General features: G+C 43.5%; 1 long non-coding RNA gene across 3 annotated transcripts in view; it reads right to left on the minus strand.

Annotated features, from left to right (window-relative positions):
• The window catches only part of LOC308586450, a 70460-nt gene that overhangs the window by 41845 nt on the left and 761 nt on the right, over positions 1 to 27854 (minus strand). The window lies entirely within an intron of this gene.

Raw genomic sequence — 27854 nt, forward strand, 5'->3', positions numbered from 1 at the left:
TAACATGGAGAGTGGCTGGGTAAAATACTGTGAGATAATAGAAAGAGTTGGTGATACTTGGAGGTTGCAGAGTTTTGAAAAATTGAAAGGAAAGGTGCGAGACTGGTTTCACTATGCCCAAATTCTAGAGATTTTTAAAAAGGATAAAAAAATTGGTTTCCAGGTGGAAAAATCTAAATTAGAGTCAGAACTACTTGAACCTAAGACGAAAGTGCTTTCAAGAATGTATAACTTGCTGCTTAAATGGAACACTCAAGATGAGACAGTTAAATCAGCCATGATAAAATGGGCACAAGACATTGGGTACAACATTATGTTTGAAGACTGGGAAAGGTTATGGACCACCGGTATGAAATTTACGGCATGTAGTGCCTTAAAAGAAAACATTATGAAAATGATGTACAGGTGGTACATGACCCCAGTCAAACTTGCAAAGATATACCATCTGTCTGATAATAAATGTTGGAAATGTAAGGAGGCTGAAGGAACATTCTTCCACCTCTGGTGGACATGCCCGAGGGTGAAGGCCTTTTGGGAAATGATTTATAACGAGTTGAAAAAGGTATTTAAGTATACCTTCCATAAGAAACCAGAGGCCTTCCTCCTGGGCATTGTAGGCCAGAGAGTGTCAAAGAAGGATAGAACTTTCTTTTTATATGCAACTACAGCAGCAAGAATCCTTATAGCCAAATATTGGAAGGCACAGGAGCTACCCACGCTGGAAGAGTGGCATACGCAACTGATGGACTACATGGAACTAGCCGAAATGACTGGCAGAATCCGAGACCTGGGAGAAGAGGCAGTGGAAGAGGATTGGAAAAAATTTAAGGACTATCTACAAAAACATTATAAGTTATATGAATGTTGAGAATTTGCTAAGTTTTGGGGAAAACATGCTTCAGTATTGAGATCTGAAAATGATGGAAATTAAGTTATGACTGTGAAAAGTTTAAATTTTAGAGTATATAATTAGATGAAAGTACAAAAACACATGAAACAAGGTATCAATTTGCTGTTTATTTTTTATTGTAAAGAAAGCAGGGGATGGAAGATGTGGGGAAGTCCAGTTGACTATGAAAAAAGATTTGGAAAAGTGAATTTTCTTGTATTTAATTTCTTCTTTCTTTCTGTAAAATCGCTTTTGTTGTGTTATTGACGATGTATTCTGACCTTGGGAAAAAAGCAAATAAAAATATTATTTAAAAAAAAATATGAAGTTGACTTGAGCAAGTCTTTGGCCCGTATGAATAACCTATGGAACTCTGAAACAGGGATCCCAATGACCTTTTCACACATTGTTTTATTTTAAATCATCTATTGGAATGAAACCTTTAGTTTTGGGAGCTGAGGCAACAAGTACATTTTCAAACACTGTCAGATATCTTTTTTTAAAGAATGCCTTTTAATGAAAATCCATAAGATGCATCGGTTGGCCCAGGAAATGATCAAGACTAGCAGAAGACTAATGCTGCAGCCCTAGACAAAACAAGTGATCAAGCATTGCACACAACATTGCACAGCAATAGTGAGACCAGACAGTGGGAAAACCTTTTTCTCTATTTTCATAGTATCTCTCCAGCACAGACCAATTTGGGGTTATTTTATTCTATAGCTATTTAAAGCCAAATCCCACATTTTGAAAGATTCATTCATAAACATCTGTGTGGCACGAAGCCAGCAGAGCTACTTCGTCTGCCTAGGCTCACTGAAACATCCAGCTTGGAATGGTTCTCTTCCCCCCACCCCCTTGCGTATTGCTAGCCAGAACAAATGTGATCATCTTTTAAACCATTCTTGTGCTTTCATGTGGTGTTTTGGCATATTGGTGCCTGAAGTGTCCTTAATTGTTGCTGTAATAACAACATGGGCATCCTTTGGCTTGAAATGGCATTCTCTAGCTTACGCGCCTACAATTCCCATTACTAGCAGGATAACTGAAATTCTTCAGCAATCCCATATTTGCAGCAATTTATTCTAAATCATGTTACTCAAGGGAGAAGTGTGCACAAGACTTTAGAATAATTATCTTGCTGGAAATGTGCAAAATTTAATTCCAAAATGGTTCTTAAAATGAAATCCTCAATGAAATATATAGTGTTGACATCCTGGACCATTATAGTTATTATTTTTTCAGAACATTCTGAGTCTTTAATCTTAAGGGAATTATTTGGCATATCTCTTCTCTGATGTCCCTGTTCAAGTAGCCAAGAATCTCGCTCTGTTTGATATATAGTGAGTCTTTAAATCTTGTCTTGGATAGGGTTCCAACATTCTAGACTGGTGAATATCAGGAGACAATGGGGATCAATGTAATTGCGATTTCCATCAAAACCCTGTGGGTTTCAATGCAAATTAGCGGTCGAAGCAGTTCTTGGCTCCTGATTTTGGGGAATGCACGTGACCTTTCCTCCCTGTGATTTTCTCATCAGTAGAAATTTTAGTAAATATGAGAATTTGCTTTTACTACATCAACTTAGGAATCTCTTTACATTTTAAATGATGTGTGTTTGTGTGCATTTAAGTGTGAGTGAATGTGGGGACAGGACCTTTTCTGTAGTGGCCCCACAGTTGTGGAACTTCCAACCCTGAGAGATACAATCAGCCTCCTTCTTGCTGTCATTTAAGCATGCTCTAAAAACATATTTATTCATGACTGCTTTTAGTGACATTGTGTAAGGGGGTAGGGGGCTCAATTTTTGTTGAGAGGTCAGACATGGATTAGAATAAATGAAATGTTGTTTGATCTTTGATATGGGTTTGGGTTGTTTTTATTTGTTTTAAGATACCATGGGAAGATGACATATTTTAAATGTTGCATGTTAAATAGAACTAAATAAGTGGATTCAGGGCCTTTTTTTTCTAGAAAAAGATGCTGGAACATGTTGACCCTTTTTTAGGAGGAACACCCACCCCAAGTTGTTGAGTGAGTTCCAGCTGAAAAAAGCAGTGATTGGATTCTTATTCACATGCCAATCTCCCAGCAGTGAGAAGCTTCAGAGGTGCCACCACATACCTTGGATTGGCTTTCTCATAATGAAGATCACAGAAGATGGTTGTGTCTTTGAGATATGTTGACTTTATTTATACATAAAAACAGGCTGAGCATAAAATGGAAGAGCTCACAGCATCAACACTCCAACAGATCTTCCTCCCATACTAGATTTCTAGGAGTGCACCCAAAGCATAGATTTGGACACAGCACAGAGAACAGGCCAAGCTGGTTCCAAACAAGACTGGTCTAAGTCTATTGCTCTCCTACATTTACTGATGCCATCGCCTCCAGCCAAACAAAGAGGAGCCTGCCCCTTTTAGCTCCTTCTGAAAGTATCTCCATCTCGTAGTTCCGTGGAAACCAGTCACCTGTGCTCTTCATTCATGCAAAGGGGTAAATTAACAGAGTTAGCTAGAGTCATCAACTTAACAGAGGGACTGGTCTGACCACTTTAGCAGCCTCATTTTCTGTAGAATCTTACAGATATAAAACCACAGGCTTGGACCAACCCCACCATCCTATGACAATATGCATGCTTTGGCCTTGCCTGTTGCTGGTATGCATACTCTCACCACTTTCCCCCAAAGGAAGCAGACAACCGGGGGGAAATATTCCCCACCTATGCTTCAGAATGTTTCGACAATCATCTCTGAATGGTACCACGTGGTATAACCTCAGTTTTATTTACATCTTGCTCAACTCCTTGATATATATTGCCAAGGATGCAGCTTATTCGTCCACTCCTGACTCTCTTTATTTAACATATTGGTCTGGATTTGAGAATGTTCCCTTCCCATATAAATTAGCTTAGATTGATTCATTAATGTGTTTTTCTGTGTATCTATCTCACATGATCATATACTGTATTTTTAGCAGGATCCCAGGCTCAGGAAGCTTTCAGGATCATCCAAGCTTAACAAAAGAGGCAGCTGTTCACTATTTATTTTTATTGTCTTTGTTCGATGTATGTCCACATACCCCTTACATTACATACCATCCATCCTCTGTAGTTAATCAGGCAGGGATCTTCAGTAACTATAATTCATTCATCCTGACTGTGTTGTGCTGCTTCTTTCATCAGACACATGTGAGCGCAAAATTAGATCCTGCACTGGACTGTCACCTGAACTTTATTGTTTTTAAACTTCGGTCAGTCCTCCATTTTACCAACATAATGTTTATGTGGAATAATTATTTAGCCTAGAAGCACAGAAGACAACTAGCACTAGCACTGCATGTTGTTCAGACTGAGTTCCCGGACTGCCAAGTCTCTTCTCTTTCACAGTCTTATGCAGATTCCTTTATGAGATCACCTCCAGGCAAGAATGGGAACAGTAGAGAAAGACATGTCCCAGGGGCAGACTTTGGTCTTTCAAGGCCAAAATTTGGATACACCCCCCAAAAAACATCTCACCTTCCCTTCTGCTGAATTCACTATGTCAGAGATTCCTGAAAAGGCTACCTGAAATTATCATTCCAAATCATATCACAGGTCAGACAAATGGCTACAACCTTGAAAGATTGTGATACGATAATCTTGTCATTGTCCCATACAGAACAACGAAATTGAAAAAAATCTACATCAGACATTCAAAAACCCACAAGCCTGCTATCCCAGCTATCCCAGACTGGTCAGCCCCTAAAAACTCTGATACCCCATAATTGAATACAATATACCCACATAAAGACTACCTTACACTGCGTTTAAAACCAAAATTACATTTGGATAGAAACTGTTTCTCAGGTGGCTAGTCCTAGTCTTTATAACCCTGTACCTTCTTCCAGAAGGCAGAAACTGAAAGAGATCATTTCTGGGGTGCGCACTATCCTTCACTATCTCTGCAGCTTTCTTATGGCACCTGGAATGAATGGAATTAATCAAATAGAAGAGAGAGGAAAGAAATGCTTTCTCCACCCTGTGCTTTACTGTCCTTTGTTCTTTACAACTCATACAGGCTGTGTGCACACCATACATTTAAAGCACCTCGCTCCCCTGAATCCTGGGAACTGTAGTTTGCTTCTCATAGTGCTACACTCTCAGCACCTTTAACCAACTTGAGAGGAAAAATGTGGTTGAAATATATGGCGTGTACTCAGCCACAGTGGTGATACAGTGCTAGGGATGCAGGTGGCGCTGTGGTCTAAACCACTGAGTTTCTTGGGCTTGCCGATCAGAAGGTCAGCGGTTCGAATCCCCGTGATGGGATGAATTCCCGTTGCTCTGTCCCAGCTCCAGCCAACCTAGCAGTTCAAAAGTATGCCAATGCAAGTAGATACATAAGTACTGCCGTGGTGGGAAGGCAAATGGCGTTTCCATGCGTTCTGGTTTCCATCACAGTGTTCCATTGCACCAGAAGCGGTTTAGTCATGCTGGCCACATGACCTGGAAAGCTGTCTGTGGACAAACGCCGGCTCCCTTGGCCTGAAAGCGAGATGAGCGCCACAACCCCATAGTTGCCTTTGACTGGACTTAACTGTCCAGGGGTCCTTTACCTTTACCTTTTAGTGAAATTTATTCCTCCAAAGATTTGGCCTTCAGACTATGAAAATAAGGGAAGGGGTATCATATTAATTCTAACAGGCCTTGAATTATATCTACTTTCTAACTCGGGACTCTAATAAAGTATAAGCAATCACTGTTGCCATTTTGGAAAGAATAATAACTATAGTGAAATCCTATATTAAGCTGCTTCGTTTAAGTATATGATGTATGCATTATAGACAATGTAGATGAGATGTGTATACACATTCCAGAGCCTTCAATACTTACTCATGCAATGATTTATCACTTACCATGTGCTATAATGTTGCATAAGATATAGAACATAGAGTTTTTTTTGGTGGGGAGGCAATAAAAATGTTGTCAACACATGCTAAATGTATACAATTTTCAATTTTAGTTTTTCTGGGAATTGGAAAAAAGGCCAGTATAGTTATTCTATTACATGCAATATCAGAAGGAGTAGATTAGCAACACAATCCAGTTTATAGCACCATTTGACATGAAACTCTCGCTAGCTGGCCACAAGAATTTAAAGACATTCAAGACAAAGATTTTGGGGAGATTAAAGAGATTTTGGACTACCATGAACACATTAGGACAAATTCCACCCTAACCATGTTATTCTGGGCAAGAGACTACCTCTTGGCTTCTTTGTGTCATGTGTAAAATGGGAACACTGACCGAACTCATAGAGCTATTGTGAAGAAAATGAGTAAAAAATTGCCCCAACGTACTTCGGGCATTAAATGTGCCAAGTTTATGTCTGCTATTAAATATCAAAAAGCCTTTGGTTGGAATTCAGTGTGGCACTATTACAAATGTTTTGGCTGCACAAGTATATCAGTTTGCCAGACAGAACAATCCCCCTTAGCCTCCCCAATGAATTTTGGGGAGCTCAAGGGGAGGAGAGTAGAGAAAGCCCCATTGTACTAGTGCAAGCCCTTGCATAGGGCTTCCACTGATGGAGTTCATTAGATGAATCCCATCTTTTATGACTATCATAACTGGATAGCTCAGTTTGTTAGCGCATGGTGCTGATAACACCAAGGTTGCAGGTTCGATCCCAGCTGCACATTCCTGCATTGCAGGGGATTGGACTACATGATCCTCAAGGTCCCTTCCAACTCTATGATTCTATGTTCATTAACTCCACATGTATGACCAGTTTCTTTCTTTACATGTCAGATATCTTAACGAGTAAAAACAGCAAATGTCAGTGATAACAATAAATGTATGTGAAAATGCTATTTCATCATGCTTGCTGTAGTGAAGTCTTTCGTACTAATTCTGTAAATTGGTAGGAAGGCAGGGGATAGTCACACAAAAATTCAAACTGCTAACTAAACAAACATAAGAATGTTTGCAGTTCAGCTTCTGTTAGAGAAGGGGAAATCAAATAGGAAGATAAATATGGCCTCATCACTGCTAGTCTTTGATTTATGAAGTGGATGATGTCTGTGGATCACTGCTAGTCATTGTCATCATCATCAACAACATACTGAAGACATATTTATACAAGTCTTTGTTTGGCTAAATTGCTGCAACTGAATTTTCATATATTTCAGAATCTTGCAAGCTACCTTATGAAGGCTGTGTGCCCTGAAAAGTGGGTCTGAAATAAATAATAAGAGATGGAGCCAATTTTACTATGAATCCACCATGCCTCCAAATGCCAGCTGCTGGAGTAAAACAGTGGGAGAGGGCTATTGCCCTCACATCCTGCTTGTGGGCTTCCCATATGCAACTGGTTGGTTGCTGGGAGAAACAGGTTGCTAGACTAGATAGGTTTTTGGTATGATCCAGTTCTTATTATGATCACTCATGAGTATCAGCTGGTTCAGCAAAATATACTCCTGAACTATGGACAATAATCTGTAGAACAGCTTGGTCCCTGAGAATGCTGAATTGGGCTGTCCTGGAACATTCCACTATTCTGATGTAACAGCAGATATATTCGGAACAGCAGATATAGTCAGAATTAATTTTTACTTATTGGATGCCCAGGAGCAGCTCTGAGTTCTAGCCATGATGCTCTTAAAAGTAGTAAATTACAGACTAGAGATGAAGTGTGCTAAAGTGCACTTAGGCATTGCAGAAAGTGATTCATAAACCAACATGAAATGCTCTTAATGAGAAACGGATTACAATGTGGTCCAGATTTACAAAGCAGGGCATTAGATTGCAGCGTATAACATGGTTATGGATTACTCAAGGCACAATTCACTGAGCTTAACTTCTGCACAAACTTTCATTCACTTTGTCATTACACTGTAATAAACTATTTTAACACCTGCACTTGACATCTGTGCAACCAATATTGTTGTCGGATTTTTTACTTCATGGACACATTAGAGTCTGGGGAGGCTCGTACACAGGATCATTTTGTGAGAAATGAAAGCATAACTGAACCCATTTGATGTATTATAGTATTTTAATATTCTTTTGGAAGCCGCCCAGAGTGGCTGGGGAAGCCCAGCCAGATGGGTGGGGTATAAATAAATTATTATTATTATTATTATTTGTCAGGGGTTCAGGAGCAGAGGCGAGGGCAAGGGAGGAAACAGAGAGCGAGGGGGAGGAGGCCGAAGAAAAGATGAGTGATGATGACGACCCGAGATCTCCGAGTCTTTCCAGTGAATCAGAAGATTCACAGAAAGGAGCGCCAGTGGCCAGAGCAAGGGGGGAGCCTAGGGGGACACCCCAGGAAGAAGGGTCCAGAGGGGGCTCAGAGGGCAGCAGTTGGAAATCGGGACCAGCGTCACCAACAGAGCGCAGTGGAGAGGAAGGGCGCCAGGTATCGAGCTCTGGCAGCTCGCAGCAGGGGGGAGGGCATGAGTCAGGAGTGGCCACACCTCCATCGGGGAGCGAAGAAACGGTTAAGCAGAAAGTGGAAGGTTGGGCGCGCGCGCCAAGTTCAAATGCACAGGAAGGTGGCACAGTAAGCAGCCCGGAAAGGGAGCCAGGTCCTAAAGCCCGACGCAAGGAGACAGAAGGGTCCGGGGGGTCAGCGTCAGAAGAGTCCAGGAAGGAAGAGACCGCGGGGGGCAGAGGGACCCAGAGAAGAACGGTCAGGCGGAAAAGGTGGAGTAAGGCTAGGGTATTAAGCTGGTGTACAGGGGGCGGAGACTCAGACGGAGCTTCGCCGGTCTAACCCATAAGACGTAGAGCTGCACGCGGCAGCTTGAGAATGGAAACTGTAACTCAATAAAGACTTTTATAAAGTGAATGTTGGCTAGCGTGATCCTCTGTGAGCTAGGATCTGGAAGCAGCTCTGACATTATTATTATTATTATTATTATTATTATTATTATTATTATTATTATTATGCAAGAAGGGAGACAGATCCCAGGCTGCACTGCTGTTGCATGGAACTAAGCACAATTTGAGGGGTTGCTGGTTTAGATAGCTTTTTAGATAGCTCCACCATCACCAACAATATTGCTGTGTATAATGTGATTGTGTGATTAGCACAGGCACCATTTGGATAGTGACTAAGGTTTCATTCATGACAAGATACACCATCCCCACTACAAGTCCTTGTGATTCTAAACTATCATTCACAGCTACTTCTACAGGAATCTTCCTTTGAAGAATCCGAGACCAGGGAGAAGAGTCGGTGGAAGAAGACTGGAAAAAGTTTAAAGACTATTTACAGAAATATTGTAAAATTAATGAATGTTAGAAGAATGTTGGAATGAAGTTATATGGCTTTAGTAGAAATGTTATAAGGAATTAAGTATAAATAGATTAATAGAATATTAAAGGAAAAAATAAGGTTAGAATGTTAAGATAATTATAGGATAGAAAACAGAGGAAGATGGAAAGGAATTGCTGAAACAATTAATAGAAGTGGAATACAAAAAGGGAGGTGTGAGGAGGTCATTGAAATAAGTGAATGAAAGATAAGATGTTGAAATTATTTGATGTGTTTTAAATTGCTTTTGTTTTGTTAGTTTAATGTGTTAGTGTTTTGTGTTAGTGTTAGTGTTATGTAGTGTTTTTGCATTGCATTGTATTGTCCATTCTTTTTCTTTTGTTGTTTTTTGTAGTGTTTAAATTGTTGGAAAAGCAATAAATATTATTTTTTTAAAAAAAGGAATCTTCCTTTGACTGTGGTGGCATATGCCTTGATTTCTCTTATCTTCTTTTCTTCTTCTTTTTTAAGGGTGGGAGGACTTCTCATGGCATCAATAACTTGCAGATAACCCATTACTGTTGGCCTTGATTTTCTTTTCATGGATTCCAGTCTTCAAGAGGCTGCTAATCTTTCATTATGCTACCCAGGGAATTGCATCTACAAAGCTCACCTGTTGACTGATGCAGCTATACATTTGTCTAGAGCCTGAGGGTTTTGCTGGACTGGGATGCATGTGAATTGACCAGCATCCCCCCCCCCAATACCAGTGGCACATTTTACAGTCAACCGAGTGCCAAACAGTTTTGAGAGGCAATTGGCATTTGCAGTTGTGGTCTGGCAGAATCGCAACCAGCCAATAGGGTGTGTTTTCTATTGGACTAGCTTGCCAGGAAAGAGAAAATTGAATATTTAGAAAGGGTTCCAAAACCAATTTTATACAAGGAGAATTCTGCAAGCTTAAAATAGTAACAATGATAGTGCTGGTCAGTGGATAATGTTGAACTTAAGCTTCAGTCTCAATCAATGCCAACCAGACCTAGGCTCACTAGGTGGTCTTGGGCAGACCACTTCTTCTCAGCCTCAAGAGCACATGAATGTGTGTCATCAGTTGACTCTGAGTGATTCTCACTGTTGGTTCAGTTTCTATATCAAACTTGTAGCTGCTCAACAAGATTTAAGTGAGGAGAAAACAACCACCACAACCAGTCAATAACACTGGACAATTCCACATTGCAGTTTATTGTGATCTAGTGCACTGCTCATTCATGAAAGGTTTTGTTTTGTTTTGTTTTCTGCAGCATCCACATACCATCCTCATCAAAATGCCATCCTGTCCTCCACCCCCCAATTTAATCTGAATTTACCTTTTGTGGATTTTTTTTGTTTTTCACTTATGGGATTTTCTGCAAAAACTGACTCGGAATTAAATGGGGAAATATGGGGTAACAGTTTGATGAGGATGCCATGGTGTGGGAAGCACACAACGCCCGTATGCAAGAGCAGCACACTAGTCTACAATAAACTGCTGTGCAGAAGCACCGATGGCTTTAAAAATTTAGAAGACCTCAACCATCTGCTGTATAGTTTGGAAGTTGTCTCTTGTGTCTTCATCCACACTGCTGGGTGCTGGGTTGCAGGGGTGCAAACTTGAATAAAATATGGGGGAGCAGGTAAGTCCCGCCCTGCATAATTGATCACATGATGTGGTGCACACACACCATTTCAATGCCAATGTCCACCAAGTTTCAGAGGGACTCCTAAGATATTTTATTGGTGGGGTGAAGGGACCTTGTTGGCAACAAACCACATAAAAGGCAAAGATGGGAGTCTGAAGGCAGGCTGAGCCCTCCATAGTACAGAACCCCCATTGCAATGAAGATACACACAATTCCTTGGAACTTTTATGTCTCCTTGAGTTAGTTAGGCATAAACAGAAGGAGTACAACAGATTCGCCCTGCCTCAACCATCCATTGATTGGGAATATAGGGAACTGCCATATACTTGGTCCATCTAGCTCAACATGGTCTACTCTGACTGGCAGCCACTCTTCAGGGCTTCAGACAAGGGGCTCTCCCAGCTGTATCTGGAGATGCTGGAGATGGAACTTGGGATATTCTGCATGCAAATAAATGATCTACCACTGAGCTACAACCCTTCCATGTAGATTCCCTAGTCTGTATTTCACAGGGCCAATTACAAAAGTGGGTTGGCTAGAAATTGTAAAAACAAATGAAGTAAATTGTAAACATAATAAATTAAGTAAAAGATCAGTTCTCAGACACAAGTTGTCATTCATGGGTAGGATGCAGTGATGATGCCAAATTTCAGAATGGGGGGAGGGTCAAAACAGCCCCATCCTAGTAATGACGTATTAAGCTTATTTATGCTCTAAATTGGGCCAATTCTGTGCTCTTTCCCCTTTCCCCCAAAAGGTGCCATCCAGTAGCAGCTGGAAGGGAGGCAACAGAGAAGGCTGCTTCTCAGGCACTCTCACCCACATGCAAAAATCCTGGTACCTGGGAATTTTGGAAGAGCCAGAAGCCTTGGCCAAGTAAAACACGCAGTGGACTTTGCACAGGGAACATCCTGCTAGTCAGGCTTTAGGGCCAAGATCCAAGAAGCAGCTCTCTCCTTTGCACACAGCCCTGACTGCAACTGGAAGGTAGGCTTTCAGGAAAAGGAAGGAGCAGAGGGGCTCACAACAGGGTGGGGGAGCCCCCCCCCCCAGTTTCATCAGGGAAAGAGGAGTGGTAGAGGAAATTCTTGCTGTTGGTTTCCCTCCCTTGGATTCTTCATGGCTGGGGCCTTGCTGAACTTTTAAATAATTTTCTGAAACAGCTCAGAAAGGAAGAGATTGGGCCTTCTTTTGCTCATCTCTGTGGCAGGTCCCCTTACCTTCATTTAATTGCCTCTCTTTTGTACCATGCCTATTTGACTGTGATATGTATAATGCTTACAGAGGTTAACATGAAGGGTGAAAGATGGTGGCTTTGTAGAATAAAATTAAGAAATAAATATTTGGACATGGATATGAAAATCAACTCACTACGTCAGGTAGAGGAAACCCCTTTGTTTACACACCAAAATAAATAAACTCCATTGTATCAAACAAAAAGGAGGCATCAAGGGTTTCATCAACTTATCAATTATATCATTAAAATCAGTCAGTTGCAGTTTATCGTTTTCTGTGCAGAGAACACTTAGGTCAGGCAACCAATCTTGGGATATTGTTGACCATGGATCATCCTTTATCCTTTTTAGTGTAGAAAATTATCTTTTACCAGTACAGTTTGTAACCATTAAACACAGGCACAATTTGAAAATTGTTTCCACATTTGGAAAAGCTGTCTGAATTTTCTCCTGGAATATTATTTGATCAGTGGCTTGGCTGGCCACTTGGGTGCCCAGGGTTGTTCTTCAGTCTGCTTAGACTGATCAGGGGAGTCTGGTTGATTTTCTTCTGTTTGAAAACAAATGTTCTGTATCTGGGGGGTTCTGTAGGGCTGCTTCTGCCTGTTGTACAAAGCCATATAACATCAAAATTAAATATTATAGTGATATAAAAAGAATCCTCACTTGTTCTCAAAATGCACACTATAATGATACACAGTGATCTGAACACTTGTATTGCTTCACAGCTGACTTTACCATTTGATTCTTACTAAATGGTAAGTACGCATTTGTTGTTATACAGTCATAGAGACTCATGCACCACATGTTTGATGTTACTAAGCAACTGGGCCTAGATAGTAAAAGCTGCCTTTAAAAAAAATGGCAAGAGGCCAAGGTCATCCTAGGACCTAGATGGATGCCCTGGGCTGTAGCCCACTCATCCTGGATGTATATCTGGCACTACTTGGGCCCCACATACCTGAAGGGTGAAGCTGGGTGTTCACTGGTACTGTGCTTTGTAGCACATGCTGTCATTCTGTAAGCAAAGTTTATTTGAAAAGGAGGGGAGGGTCAGGAGGTACAGGGCCTCGCACAAAAGGCCAAACCACCCCCTAAGCAGACCCGTAGTGCATGGACTGGGCAAAAGGCAGGGAGTCCAACAGTAGGTGGCACCAGAGACAATGACAGGTGGCACCTATTCATTCTAGTTTTGAACCCACCCTTCTCCCTCCTGAGTTCTACAAGGGCAACACTGAGAAGGAAGAAGCTGACAGTTCCTGGGCTGGCTGCAAATAGGAAGGCAGGCAGGTGGGAGCTGGCTGAGAGCCTACTAATGTTGGTGGAGCACTGCTGCATTCACCCTCATGGACCAGTTTCCACTGCCCTGGTGTGCCCCCCTCTTACTCCTGGCAGAACTGCTGTTGTTCTCCACTCCCCCCCCCCCCCGTTTCACTCTGTGCTACAGTTCCCAAGAGCCACTGCAAAACCACACCACCCTCATGCAGGCCAGTTTAGAACTCTTGGGGGTAGGGATTTCCCAACAATGTTCACAATTGGTTGCTAAATTATAATTCAATATGATGAGAGTTCAACCATCACTACGCAGATGCCGGCGTAGGAAATGTGTTGCACTCATAGCTTTTTATGGAGGCTTCTGTGAATGGCTTTTGTGAGTAGCAAAAACAGATTTGCATCACCTGTTTATTGCAGACATGTTCCATTTAGGCTGATTGAGAAATAATTCCTTTAAGTGGTCATGCAAAGCAGGCTTGGCTAGCTGGGGAACCCTAGCACATGTGCAGTCAATCAGAGCTCCTTGCAGCTTAATAATTGCTACTGCTATTTGCTTTGCTCTCTGTATGGTAATGAGTTTCAAAACACATTTTTTAAAAAAAGTCTGAACAAGTTTCAGCAAGCACTTAGACCATCCTTTCCTTGCAAAAGAAAAAAAAAAGCATTGTAGTGGCAAACAGATGTTAGTTTGTTGATGCAATTATCCGCAGATCACTTTTCTACAGTTATTGTCCACTTTTCTACAGTTCGTTTAGAAAGAGGAGTGGGGGAGAGAGAAAGGTTGAGCATAGCAAAGGTCTTTGTGCTCTGCAAAGATTTGGTTATTTAGCCTCTGTGATTCTGAGCGACACTAAAACTTCACTAGAAATGTTACAACGTTCTCTTACAGAAGACCCTTCCATGCAGCAATTAATGTGAAACCTACATGTGGATTATGACATGCCACAATCCTCTCACATGTGGGATCTCATACTGCTTTCCAGCACAAATGCATGGCCCAGCCTTCCTCAGATGTACCATTTGAAATGCTAGTGGTAGTAGGAGGATACCTACATGTTCAGAGGCTTTTCACTCACGTGTGTACCCTACAGGTTTTTTCCAGGTGGCCAGTTAGGTAGAGCTAGATAATTTTAGGCTCTGAATTTAATCACCTTTCAAGGCCTCCCTCTTTAGATGGTAATGTGTATGACTTTACTTCCTTCAAAGTGGGAACCCTGTTTTGTTAGGGGCTTTCCTGCTCATTCTGCTGAGCCGGGCTGTGGACCCAAAGTCTCCTCTTGGTGGCACCACTGCTGACGGTCCTATCTACATCTTCCCTAATAATTCCATGGTTTCAATGAAGCTGTTCCCATGAGCCAGAGATAGCAAAATACAGAATTCTACTGAGCCCTGCTGACCCCTTGCCACCATCAGCTTAGTTGCAACCTAAGAAAGTACGTCCCAGATGAACTTTGATAAACTGGAGTAATCCTTGAGAAATGGATTCCGATGACTGACCTTTTTGTGATGTGTGTGGGAATTGTTATTTTTGTGTCTGTATGGTTTGTGTACATAATACTGTTGCCATATGATATCATATCCTCACTTATCATTGCATCTATCAAATCTCTGCATAAATCCCCCTCTGTTTTTAAATTATCTATTGGTTAGATCATTTTGGAATGGCTAAATATGTGTGTGTTGAACATTCTCTCCCAACTTCCCTCTTTGGCTCCCCCTCCCTCTTTCACCCACCCCCAGGAATTTTCTTGGAAGTAAACCCCACTTCTTGTAATGGAGTGTGCACACCTCAGTGGTTTAGCCTTGAGGTGTTACCTATTGTGCAACAGGCTGTTTTATCATACACTGTATCTTCACAAAGATCTTCTTTCGTTTGCATATCCTATTGAACATCTAACCATCTGTGCTGGCTTTAAGATCAATGCCCCACCCCACCCTGCATTCTATAGGAAAAACCTGTCGTTAAAACTTGACCAATTAAATCTCTACAGAACATATTTTTCCTTTCAGGTCTGTTGTCCGCTGTTCTTGCCTGATGTGAAGCCAATATTTCACATTAATGGTTGTGAGATCATTCTCATTGCTCTCCATGGAAAAGGCTGGTGATTCCCCCCCCCCCCAATTTTATTTTGGATGCTTTATTTTAGTCTGTCTAGGGCTGAGAAAGGGATGAAAATGAACTCCCTGCCATGGTACAAGCAAGAATGACCTCTGTAAGAATTTCAGATCTGTAATCTCACTTCATTTTATGTAACGATCAGGGGGCAAATATAACTCCAAAGTCTTCCGCTGTTGAGTTAACTTAAGTTACTTGAAGGGAAGTGTAACAATGTGTATTTGGGCAACGACTGCTTCTCTTACCATTCCCAGAAATCACAGCATCAGCTCACAGTGGCTCTATGTCCCAGCCATTCGTTTCAAGTTATCTTTTATTTTAAAAGTTTACACACCCCAAAAAGGGGCCCGGAAAGAAATTAGAGTCAGACTTGAATATTTTTATTATCTTTATTAAAATATTTTATTTTCAATTTACTTTTTTCCAAAATGATTTTTAAAATGTGTTTCTAAAATCCTTAACCCACTAAATACCGGTAAGTCCAACGCACAGTTTAAACGCACTGCATCTTTTCTCCCAATCCTTTCCAAAAGGATAATGATGTGCATCTTTGTAGCTAGAAAGGAGTTTTTGTGATATTAGGCCAGGGATATCCGATATACACAAACTCACACAGGCTCACAATGTATACCACCCCTTCGCCCAACTGCAAAACTAACCACCCCATTTTGAACAAACTTGAAATCGCTCCACTCTCTCACACACAACCAAGAAACGCAGTCTGGAGCAGCTGACCAATGAGCCATTGATACCACAGATCGCCGCTCTAAGTTCGTCATCGCAACGTCGCCTGCTTTCTATTGAGTCTGGTCAGCGAGGCAACCTGCGAAAGGATCGCGGGAGGCGGAGGGCGGTCCACTGCACTCCTGTTTTCCTGTCTGTGGAATGCAACAAGGGAGCAATGTTTCTCCTAGCTTTCAAGGACAGGGGAGTGGATTGAGGACGAGAACTTTCAGCTTGTACCTTGTGAAGCCGAAACATAGCATTCTCCCAGATCTTTACGCACACTTATGCGCAAGCAAATCCCAGCTGGAGCGTGGGGGCAGGCTGTGTATATTTCTCTCCCGCTCCCTTCCTCGGACGTAGGGCATCCAGGTTGGCATCCAGTGAAACATCCTTTCTGTTTGGGGAGGACAGGAGCCTTTTCAAAAGGACGTTTGCTCCGGAGAGGATCCCATTGCGCTCCAAGGCTTGCTTAGACAGAAAGCACTCGCCTAGAAGTCAGTTTTAAAACGGTCGGACGTTCAGTCCGAGGAACCTGGCATTTTATCCCGGCTGCGGTGCCAAATACCCTAAACCCCGTTTGTCACTTAAAGAGGTGTCGGTCGGTTGGTTTGCTTGTGTCATTACAAGCAAGGATTTCATCGGAGCCTGTTTTACGAGCGGCTTGTTTCAGGTGCCTTTTGGCAGAGGCGTCTTGCAGACAAGAAGAACCAGGCGCCCCGTCGAAAACCAGCCGCAGCGCAGCTTCAGAAACGTGGCTTCGCACAACAGAAAATCCTCCCGCAGCCCCACCGCCTGCTCGCCCCCAATGCTTAAGCTAAAAATGTCTCTGATTCCGTTTCGGAATCGAGCCAACAAAACAGGTTGCCCTGTGTGACGTTAAATTAAACAACAACCCACGAACCTCCGAGTGCGTAAACTATCACGAACAAGGCAGTCTGACACACGAGACCCAGTCCGCGCCGTCTATCTTCTCTCGGGTCCTCTGGTTTGGACTTCCCTCGAGTCGTTTTCGTGCCATGTGGGGCCACACAATTTAGGATACCTTTTCAGCTGGATGAAGGAATCCCGTAACCCTTGTGTTCAAATACCAGTTCAATGTCTTCTGACCTAAGCTAGCTCCCGTAGACTCTCTGGCTTGCATAGGTATGCAAGACTGGGTGTGTGTCCACGGGGGAGATAGTCGTAGATAAGCTTAGGAGTTCAGACGTTAGGTGCCCGAAGGAATATGAGAAGGTAGGACTTTTATGCTCAAGAAGTTACGATGCTGCGCACACACGGAGCTTGATCCACATTCCAGCGGACAGGGTTAAGCTGATCTTAAGGTCCCACTCAGTCAATGGAACTAGAAGCGTCCAGTCCTAAGCGCACGTGGACTCAAGTGCCGCGGGCAAATCCTCAAGCGCACACCTTCTGTACCTTGACTTGAATGAAAGTTTATGTAAGACAGGCTTGTTTTAAAAGCCACAACGGGAAGAGGAGAAAAAATGGGAAGGGGTTCCCGATACAATTACTCCGGAGCAAAAGCTCTTTGGAGTCAGCAAAAGTGACTGCAAATCTTTAGCAAAGTCGTCGCAGCTTCGGCTGCGCTAGATCCTAAGTCCTCTTACTTGGAGGATTAGCTCCGGGGGATTTACTTACTCTAGAGTCTAAGTAAACGTAACTCAGGGCGTGCCAGGCATTCAAAAAGGGTTACAAAAAAGGAGAATCGTAGCTACGGATCAAAACGGATTAGGCCTAAGGGAACTTTTTGTTCAGTTTCAAAATGTTCCCAACTTCCTTTTCACGCTTCCATGAAAGCTTTACTTTCCTTCTATATCTGTCAAATACTTCACCCCAAACAAACCTATTTCTGTCATTAAAAACTAACAGAATTCTGAAGCTTATTTTTGTGACCCCTCTCATAGATGTCCGCTCTTCAAAACATTACCTGACGAATTTAGGATATGGGCATTAAGCCGATGAGCTAAATGGAAGTGGGAAAACCTGAAGGTTTACTTCTACATAGTGGCATAAAGCCTGCTTCTCAGCAACATTATTAAAAATCCACAATAATAAATAGGCTTTAAGGTTTAGATGCCAGACTGGCACCCTGGTTCTGCCCCACCCTTTTAAAACTTACTAAGAATTTCACTCAAAGAACTTCTCCCTAAATGGGCTTAGGGAAGAAGTGTGAAGTTAAGGCAGAGATTGGGAACCGCCCGGCCCATTCCTTTTGGGTTGAATTTACTCCCAAAGGCACACAGCTAAGGAGCTAATTCTAAAGCCCTGAGCATGCCCTCTTGTACTCCAGAGACAGGAGCCGTTTTCTCATGCGTAACCCTATTCAAAAGAGAAGGAGCAGCTCAAGAGGCTGGGGGATTGTGGATTGCAACTTGGACCTGTTTGTACAACTGCAGTTCCCTAACTAAGAAGCCGCCCTTCATTACTGGACACCGTCTTTTAAAAAATCCCAATATTGGAGATTTCTTGGGAAAGGAGACAAGGCTCCCAGTGTACCTGCGACCTTATTCTAGCCTGTTCAGAAGACCTCTTTGCGTTGGTTTAAACGTCACATTCGTATTAGGCCCAGCCAAACTCCGCGCACAGGAGAAACGCCAAGTTCTATCTCAGCGCGTCACGTCTCGGGAGCGAGCGTGGGATTGCCGAGCGTTGCTGTTTGGGAAATGCACAGTTGGGTGAGGGAGGGAATCAGCAAAGGTTTGTGTGTGTGTGTGTGTGTGTGTGTGTGTGTGTGTGTGAGTCTCAATTCCGCATACTTATGTTCCTAGTCATAAGATGCCACTGCAAGCAAATTACGCTCTTGAAGCCCTTGAAAAAAGCATGATTTAAAACGAAATAAGTATTAATTAGTATCCTAAATGACACTTTAATGTGCTAATATTGAATCTGTGCTTTAGAAGCGGGGCTGACTTATTATTTGAATGTGTTCTGTCTCCTCGGTTAAATTCCTTCTGTCTGTCTCCTCTGTAATTCACGCTCCAGACTGCTGGAAATGGGGAGAAAGGGGGGGGGGAGAGAGGCTGCAACTCAAAAAATGAAAGCGGGAGGAAAAGGAGAAGGTGGGTGCAAAACCAAGCTCATCCAGGAAGGCCTAAAGCTCGCCAAAGCCCAGAAGAAGCTGCGATCCGCAAACCGCTTCAGCAGGCGCTATGAGTTGGGGGTCAAGCTTGAATTCGCTTCAGGCCTGGGTGACGCCACTGAGCCGACTCAAGGTGGCTCTTTCTTGAATGGGGAAATAAACAAAAAGTCTTGGAAACCGACCAGCGGAAAGAAGCCCGGCGGGCCTATCTGGTTATGGATCAGTGGTAGCAGGAAGCGGCTCCGGCGGGAGCGCGTCCGGGAGCGCAGGACTAAATGGGTGTCATTGGATTGTGGATAAACTTCTCCACAGACGCATACACGAAATGTCCCGGATGTTTCTTCACCCCAGGGGTCGAGGTATTTCTCGTGCTTTCGTTTGTAGCAACGAAAGTATCCAACGAACTAGTCACAACTGACTTCAAGTAGGAGCTCTCCATTTTAGCATGAGCTTGACTTGCGGGCCCCTCGCAGGACCCCGTGGAAACCGATAGAGGCGTTTGCCACTGACTTCAAGCGGGACACATGCACTGTGTGAAATCCTTGCCCGCGATAAATGGGTGCGCTACCTCGCCACCACTGGTCTAGAGGCTTCAGAGCACTTTGCAGTCCTGTGAACTCAGGAACTATTACAATAATCATATCTCTATCTTTGTCCACACCTACATACATATCCTTAATAACCGGTTATTACGCTTCATGCATCTGGCGATGTGGCCTGTACTATAAGAACGCTGGCTAACCTTTAAGGTCCTACAAGACCCTTCGGGTTGTATCCAGCTAAATTTCGCTTGGAGCAGACCCACTGAAAATAATCCACCCAAGTTAGTCGTGCCCCTTAATTCCAATGGGTCTACTCTGAGTATGACTATAGTTGGAGTCCCACCCTTAGTTGACGTTGCGCAGAGAATTGTTGTAAGGCAGACCAAGAAGACACAGTAATATCTTTCCCCATGCAGTATTACAGAAGAGAAAACGAGGACAGTGAGTGAATGAATTTCAGCACGGCAAAGGCACGGGCAGAAGGAATACATTGTGTGAATTAGATGAATATAATACACATCAGCATCTTGTGCACCATCTATTCGAGGACCTATGAAGTTTGAGACTTCTGGGCAACCGATCAGGGCTTTCCCCCTATTCTTCTCTAAAGGAATCTGGAGAGAAACGGCCGATATTTAGGGCAGTAGATAACCCGCGGGTTAGCCACCCCGGTATATAGACTCGAGGCCGAGGGGCAACGCGAAAAATGGCATGGATCCTTCCGAAAAACGGAAGTCTTCGACAATGGAAGCTGCAGTACTATCGTTCATCAGATGTGCGAGTCTTTAAATTGGCTTGGGGTTTGCGTTCATTCTAATCATTCTGGATTTCGCCACTGCTGGTACATCCCCCTCCCCCCCCCCAACCACGAGGACTAGAAACTTGTAAATACGAATCTAATCTGAAGTTTCCAAATGCTTAATCCACGCAATCTACGCTTTTAAAGGTTCGAGCCAGATTCTGCTAGAAACCACAAGAAAGTTCCCTAATGATTTTAATTATTATAGCAAATGCCCATTTTAAAGATGCTAAGAGACGGAGGTGGTGGAATAATCACAGCTTCGTGGTGAAGGTTATTGCAGCACCGAAGGTACTGTGCCATGATCCTTGGAAAGGTCTTGCTTGGGAATTTCTATGGACGTTATCTGCCTTCTTCCTCGCGCTAGGAAGGACTAGCTGGGCCAGTTAGCCTGGCGAGGCTCCTGATCCTTGTCGACGCGACTTGGTCCGCCGAAGGCAAAGCGAGAAGGGGCAGCTGGAGAGAGCGGTGGGATTTGGAGAGAGCAAGCGAAGAGGTCGCTGGATCGGGATTAAGAGTTCCGGACGTCAGGCATGCATGAGGAAGTGGGGAGGGGGCTCCAGCGACGGGTCACAATTTTCGTGGAAGTCCCTGTCCAAACGGAGATCAAGGGAGCTCTTCCAGGGGGAACTGGCTGGCGCACTGCCTGGGGCAACGTGTCCAGGTTGCTGTCGCGCGTAAAAGGCAGCGCAGGACTTCGCGAGCGATCTGGTCCCAGCGCGGAGCGGGGCAGCGCTTCATAGCCCTTAGTTTATTATCTAGTCTAGTTGGTCTTGGGGTGTGTGTGTGTGTGGGTGTGGGTGTGAGGTTTATCGCCTCAAATCCCTAGGCTAGGAATCAGGCACATTCCGAGTACAGTATAGATCAGGTGGAAAGGAAAAGTCGCTTCCTCTCCTTACCTCAGGGTTTTGCCAGATGCAAAGAATGGGAGTTTGATTCCCACATCCAAAGGAGAAAATTGGGAAGATGTTCGCCTGAAAATACAGACTTCAACGGAAGTGATTTGCAAATGAGGGGTCCAAAATCCATTTTCAAATGCACTCAAAGGTTTAAATTCCAAGAAAAGGAGCGGGATGGATTTTGTTGTTGCTGCAGCAGCAAACTGGTATTTCAATAGAGCCCGGATAAAAACATTTCTGGAATGTAAGAAAAATGTGGAGAGTGGGGGGGCGAAGAGCTATATTCCTCGCGTCTGATTTTTTAAAAAATAAAATTCTGGAGAAATCTATATATTCGGCACCTATAATTCGGAAATGCAAAAGACAGCAGCACCAAATATAAATTTCGCTAACCAGCATTTTGGCAACTAGCACAGGAAAGATGCGACGTTTCACTCTGTTTTTTGAGGAGTGCGTTTGCCATCCCAATTCCAAATATACTTTGATTTTTTTTTTGGACATGAATACGACAGAGAGTCTCGTAGCGCCTCTATGGTGGCGCAAGCTTTCCTGACCCACTGTCCACTTTATCGGGTGCAAATTAGTCCCCATTCCATTGCAAATTAGTCGCAAGTGCTCTTTAGGATGGGGTACTAAAGCCCATAATAAGATACAGTAGATGAGCTAGGTGTGTGTGTCTTTAAAGACACTTCCTGTGTAAAAATAAGTTTATAATTTTCTTATGCGTATGATTTTTAAAAATAGCAAAATTATTATATCACGCCTTGGATATAATAACATCTCGAAAGTGTAAAAGACCATGCATTTATAGCAGTGTTAATGATGAACGGGTAAATTACAAGAAACGTGTATGTGTGTGTAGAGAAAGATCTCTTCTTCTGCGATAGAAGATCTCTGTGTTCGAGTTTTCCAGACGTCATCCACTAGGCGGCGCTACATGCACATATATTTTGTTAAGGGATGAAAGAAGTATTGGTTAGAGAATACTTTTTTCAAAAACGTCTTTGCTGAACACTAGACTCTTAAAAATAAAACATTTGGTAATGAGCACACATTGTGGAAATAGCTTAAAGCCCAAGTTAATTTGCAAAAGCATCTGAATTAGAAAAGGCATAGAAATTATTTTAAAAATTATTCTTAATGTAATAATTTGTTTTCTAACAAAATTGGCATTTTCTCTGGCCTGTTAGAACTTGTTTATATTAATATTTAGGCCACGCTCTTTCAAAATAATGCGAATAAACAATTTCCATACAAAATTAGAGAGAGATGTTTCGTGGAAAGTTGCATCTATCCTTAACATGATTTGAACCACATTTTGCTTCTCTCTGAGTAAATGATACTATGAAAAAGAAGAAAGAGAGGGAGAGAGAAATAGTTTTAAACACATAAAATGTGCTGGGCAGAGTGCCGCCAAATTATGCTCGATGGCTGGAGCTCCAATCCGATTAAGGGTTTCAAAATTGCTAATTAAATCCTTAAAAGTTTCCGGCTTGGCTCGCTCGATTTTCTATTATCATTTAATTTCTGCTTCATATCAGTAATCTGATGCGATATGTAAAATAAAGCCGTTAATGCGAATTAATCAAGACCCTCACATCTTTTCTTTTCTTTTCAACCCTTCATCCTGCACCTATATGCCCGAGATCTGGTATATATTTTGATACTGTTTGACTGCTGCTGGATTAAGCAAGACCAGGAGAGTTCAGCCACGCCAGGACTGCAACCCTGTACACACGCAATTACTTCGAGGTAAATTCCACTCTAACTGGAGGCGGCCTCTTCCAACGAAATGCGCTCTGGACAGGAAACCAACAGTTCATAAACAGAATAGGCAGGAAGATTTGTATCTGACAGAATTTGGTCCACTACAGCCAAAAGGGACAACGATTTCAGTCCAGTATTGGGATCCAGGAATACAACTCCAAAACATCCGGGAGTGACCGCCGTCCCACCTACATTTGTTTACTAGTCCTGTTTCTCTGCTTCTTGTTTTAATGTTGTTAATTCACAGTTGGGCTACAGGGGGGATCAGCCTCTGGTGGTTCGCTCAGATGATTATATGTGGACATCACGAACCACTTTATGACTCACGGAGTTTTCATGGGAACCCATCTGACGCGTAAACGCCATTACTCCGGTTTAAGCGCCCACTGCGTCATTACAGAGCCTGGGTCCTATCCTGCAGGCTGTACCAAAACTGGACCTCCGAGAGATAGTCCAAAATTAGCACAGAGCAGACCTTTCAATCTCTCTGCTGAGCAACCCAAACCCAGATGGTCTGCAAGTCGGAAGACTCTCCCCCAGGCTGGCAAGTTGATATCGCTTTCCCCCTGCTCTGCTCGCTGTTATTGGGAGAGTCGGTGTGTGGACTCTCTCACTTTCTAAACTGGTGTGTGTGCAATATATTCGGGGGTGGGCTGAAAAGGGATTTCCCTGTTCCAAATAGACCGTCCAGACTTTTAATTCTGACTCTGTTAGTATTAATTTTGAACATTAATTGCTCAGTTACCCAATTCTAATTCTTGACGTCGTGTGGTTCTTAGGGGATAGGAAGAGATTTGTGAATGTTAACTTGGATCTGGAAGAGAGAGGAGCAACTTGAGAAGTTTGCAGAGAGATGGGCAACTAGTAGATCGATTATCTCTCTCACGCACAACCCCCCCCCCAATCCCGCGCATCTTCCCCCAGCAAACCCAGAGAGAAGGGCAGTACCAGGAGAAATAAGCCGTTACCCCCCCATCCTAAAGAGGCTCAATGAAAAATGGGGTGGGGACGCTCCATTCTGTTCAAGGATGCATGGGGATCCTTCTGGGGATCTGGACCCGAGAGGATCCCAGACTTCTTGGATCCCTCTGTGCCTGTTGAGGTTTGGGAACAGAGGAAGGTGGGGAATTGCAATTCACTTTGGCTGGAGGTCTCGCTCTCACCTCAGACAGCTAATCCACCTGCGCGCTGCGGAAAGCAGCTTGCGAGCCTCGGGCGGGGGCCGCCTGGCCTGACCCGCTGCCCACGAGCCTGGTGTCCGGCTTCCAGCCGCTCGCCTCTTTTATCCCGCCGGCCCGGCCCGACCTCGGCTCCCGTCTGATCTGCCTGCGCCAGCCAAAGAACGGCAGAAGGGCAAGGCCCGGGCCATCGCAATCGCTCCGGCTTATGGCGCTAAAGACGCTTTTAAAAGGGGGCTCGCAGCACGCCTAAATCTATTTGCGGAGATTTAGGAGCTGCCTTGTGCATTTAAGCCACGTAATTATCCCTCCAGTTCCCAGCCAACCAGAACCACCACCACCACTCCACCTCAGCCGCCACCCCGGCCCTGCTCAGCATTTTATTGTGGGCGCAATCCTGATCCATTCCAGTCAAGGGCGCCTGGGCCTGGGCAGCGTCTGAGCGACCTCGACGGCTCTGGGTTATTTCGTCAGCCTGGTAGAATTAATAATAATAATAATAATAATAATAATAATAATAATAATAATAATAATAATAAGAAGAAGAAGAAGAAGAAGAAGAAGAAGAAGAAGAAGACTAAAAAGAAGTGGACAACTGTGCGATGAGAAGAAAGATCACTGGGGTTGTGGGGGTGAAGGTGGAAAGACTCAGATCTGGAGCTAAAAGGGATCTCATCTTGGAGGGGGTCCCAGAAGTCTCAGAAAAGACGGGGAGGTAGCCAGAAACGCCAACACTAGGGCAAAGGTTGGGCTTTGGGAAATAATTTCTAACCCCACATGCAGCAGGGTCAAGTGAGCGCCCTATTTTCCCCTCGCCTTTTCTGGCTCAACTTCCCCCGCTTCTCGTTGTTATCACAAATATGCCAACCCTCTCGCAAAAGATCCTCTTTCCTTTCTGGAATCCAGAGTTCAGATTCTGCATGGTATTTTTTTGCCGGTGCCTCCAGCAAAGGGCGCGCCAGGCACCGGCCTAGGAGAGAGATGTCGGGCTGCGATTATTAACTTCCACAGAGAAATGTCCTGGCAAGAGTTTCCTAAGGCGGCGAGCAACGCGTTTTCTAAAACCTAGCTCTGCCCGAGAAAAACTCGCGGGATGATGAGGGCACCGTCCGACCGCCGCGTTGTCGGGAAACAGCGAGGGGAGATGGTGGGCTTCCCTCCCCACGTCCGAGTTCGGTCTCCGTTTTCCACTCGCTGTTGGTTTAAAAACGGGGGGGGTGGGGTGAGCTGGATCGAGACTTCCTGCTCCGGATCTTGTTAGAGGACGCGATACCCCTTTTACATAGAATCCCGCGGCAAAGCCAGCTCAAAGAGGGTATCTATAAAGAGCCACGATTCGGGGACTTTTCAGCCGCGCGCCAGGCGACCAAGGAGGCTTTGGAAAGACCAAAGGCTTGCACTCAGACCGGCCATTCATTCACAACGGGGATCTCTCTATACCTGCGCAGAGAAGCAACTTTTAAGGAACTCGTTTGAAGGCATCCCTCGCGTTCAAAACAGGCAGGCTGAAATCTCCTGGCTGGAGCTATTTAAATAGTCAGATTTCTTTCTATGGGATATGCTTGTTTGGGAGGGTTCTTTTTTCTGTTTTTAAGCTGGTTGCCTTTTTTCCTTTAGCCCCGGGCTAGATTTTCCTCGCCACTACTATACGATCCCTTTTGAACATTTCAGACAATAGCAGGACTAAGGTTCTAACTTGGCACCTGGGTCATCCGAAGCATATTTATCTGGCATTCCTGGCCCCGCCATCCCGTTGATGGCATTAAAACACACACACACACATCCGGGTAAATCGTGGTGAGATCTGGGGCCTGCCAATCTCTTTGCATTTGTAAATTCCCCTTATTTCAGCGAAACACCCTTTCATACTAGTGCACTGAGGATCGCAGATGGGCGCCCTTACCCAAAGGATTTAAGAAACACACAATTCCCCACCCCCCTTCCCAATAACCTACACCGAAATTAATGAGCTCATTCCCACTTCCGTGATGTCAGAGTGTAAATATGGTGAAATACTTGCTGCGGATCCCACCAAAGTCACTTGAGTTTCCGTCCAGACATGCACGCAGGATGACCTGAGTTGTGGATTGGGCTATATGACATTTTAACGTTGTCCAATTTTCTCTTGAGTTTGCCTGTAACCCAACATCCATCTCACCCCGCTTTGCTGGACTTTTAAAATTCACTTTCCATAACATTTGCGGGTGAAGGAAGGAGTCGAAATTGGTCGCTTTACGACGAGAGTTAATCCTTTAAAAGACAAGCGGGATTTTTTTTTTTAATTGAAAAAACACACACTTCAAATGGGTCGGTGGGTGAAGGCAAAGCAAGGCGGCTTTGAAAAGAGTTGTCCATTGTCTTTACGCTGCCCGTTTCGATTTTTAAAAAACCAATTAAAGGCACAATAAATAAATGACCACTTTATAGTTTAGTAGCCAGAATGTTGTATTGTATTGCAGGATGATGATGATAACCCCAAAACATCAAACGCAGGGAATAAAGGCAGATTAAAGAAAACACACACACACACACACTCCCGTCTTCTTGGTTGCATACAGCTGCCAGCGTTCCTAATCTGTCCACACACTTCCACCCACATGGGCTGCAGAGAAATAGGTGGGATTTTTGCATAATTAATAGGGCCTAATAATAATTTTAGCCATATGCAAGCTCCATCTACGAGTTTATATTTATACCCAATTTATTTCTAGCTTGTGTGGCATCTGGTCGTAAGCATAAAAGCAACGCACTTTATACTGTCTCAAGTATGTGTGCGTGTGTGTGTGTGAAAGAGAGAGAGAGAGAGAGAGTGAAAGAGAGAGAGAGAAATTATACACAAAATACGGGGAATGTATATGAATTCACCCCCTTAGTAACTCCAACTGAAGGAGAGACTCCTCATCTTATTGCTCTAGTGACACAAAGTCTGGGTTTTTTGTTCTTGTTTTTTGTTGCTACCCGGACAATGTGATTAAAATATAATTTTGTGTGTGTGTGTGTGTGTTCCTACAAGTTACAACGGAAAAGGCAGGATATATTTCGACTTATATTTAAATGAATGTGATAATCAGGGTTTTAAAAAATAAAATTAAAAGTATTCCATCAAATAGCTTTTATTAATAATATTAAAGGGATGCGGGAGAAACCATGAAAGGGAAAACTTAAAAGCTTTTGGAAACAAGCTTTCCCCTCCCGATTTCCATGTAGACTCCACTGTGCATCCTCTGCACCTTTCGAAATAAATCACACCGCAGCGTAATAGATTTAAAATACGCCAGATTTTTTTTTAATCATTAATTGAGAACGTGAAAAATACCTGCTGGTACTTCACTTTAGAAGAGTGTAATTGGTAAAAATAGGAGGTTGATGAATAGATAATAGATCCTTAACTACCAATAAACAGTAAGCAGCAGCCAGCAGTACTAGGATG

This window comes from Podarcis bocagei, assembly GCF_964188305.1.
Source record: "Podarcis bocagei genome assembly, chromosome: 4".
In the NCBI taxonomy this organism is placed as follows: Eukaryota; Metazoa; Chordata; class Lepidosauria; order Squamata; family Lacertidae; genus Podarcis; species Podarcis bocagei.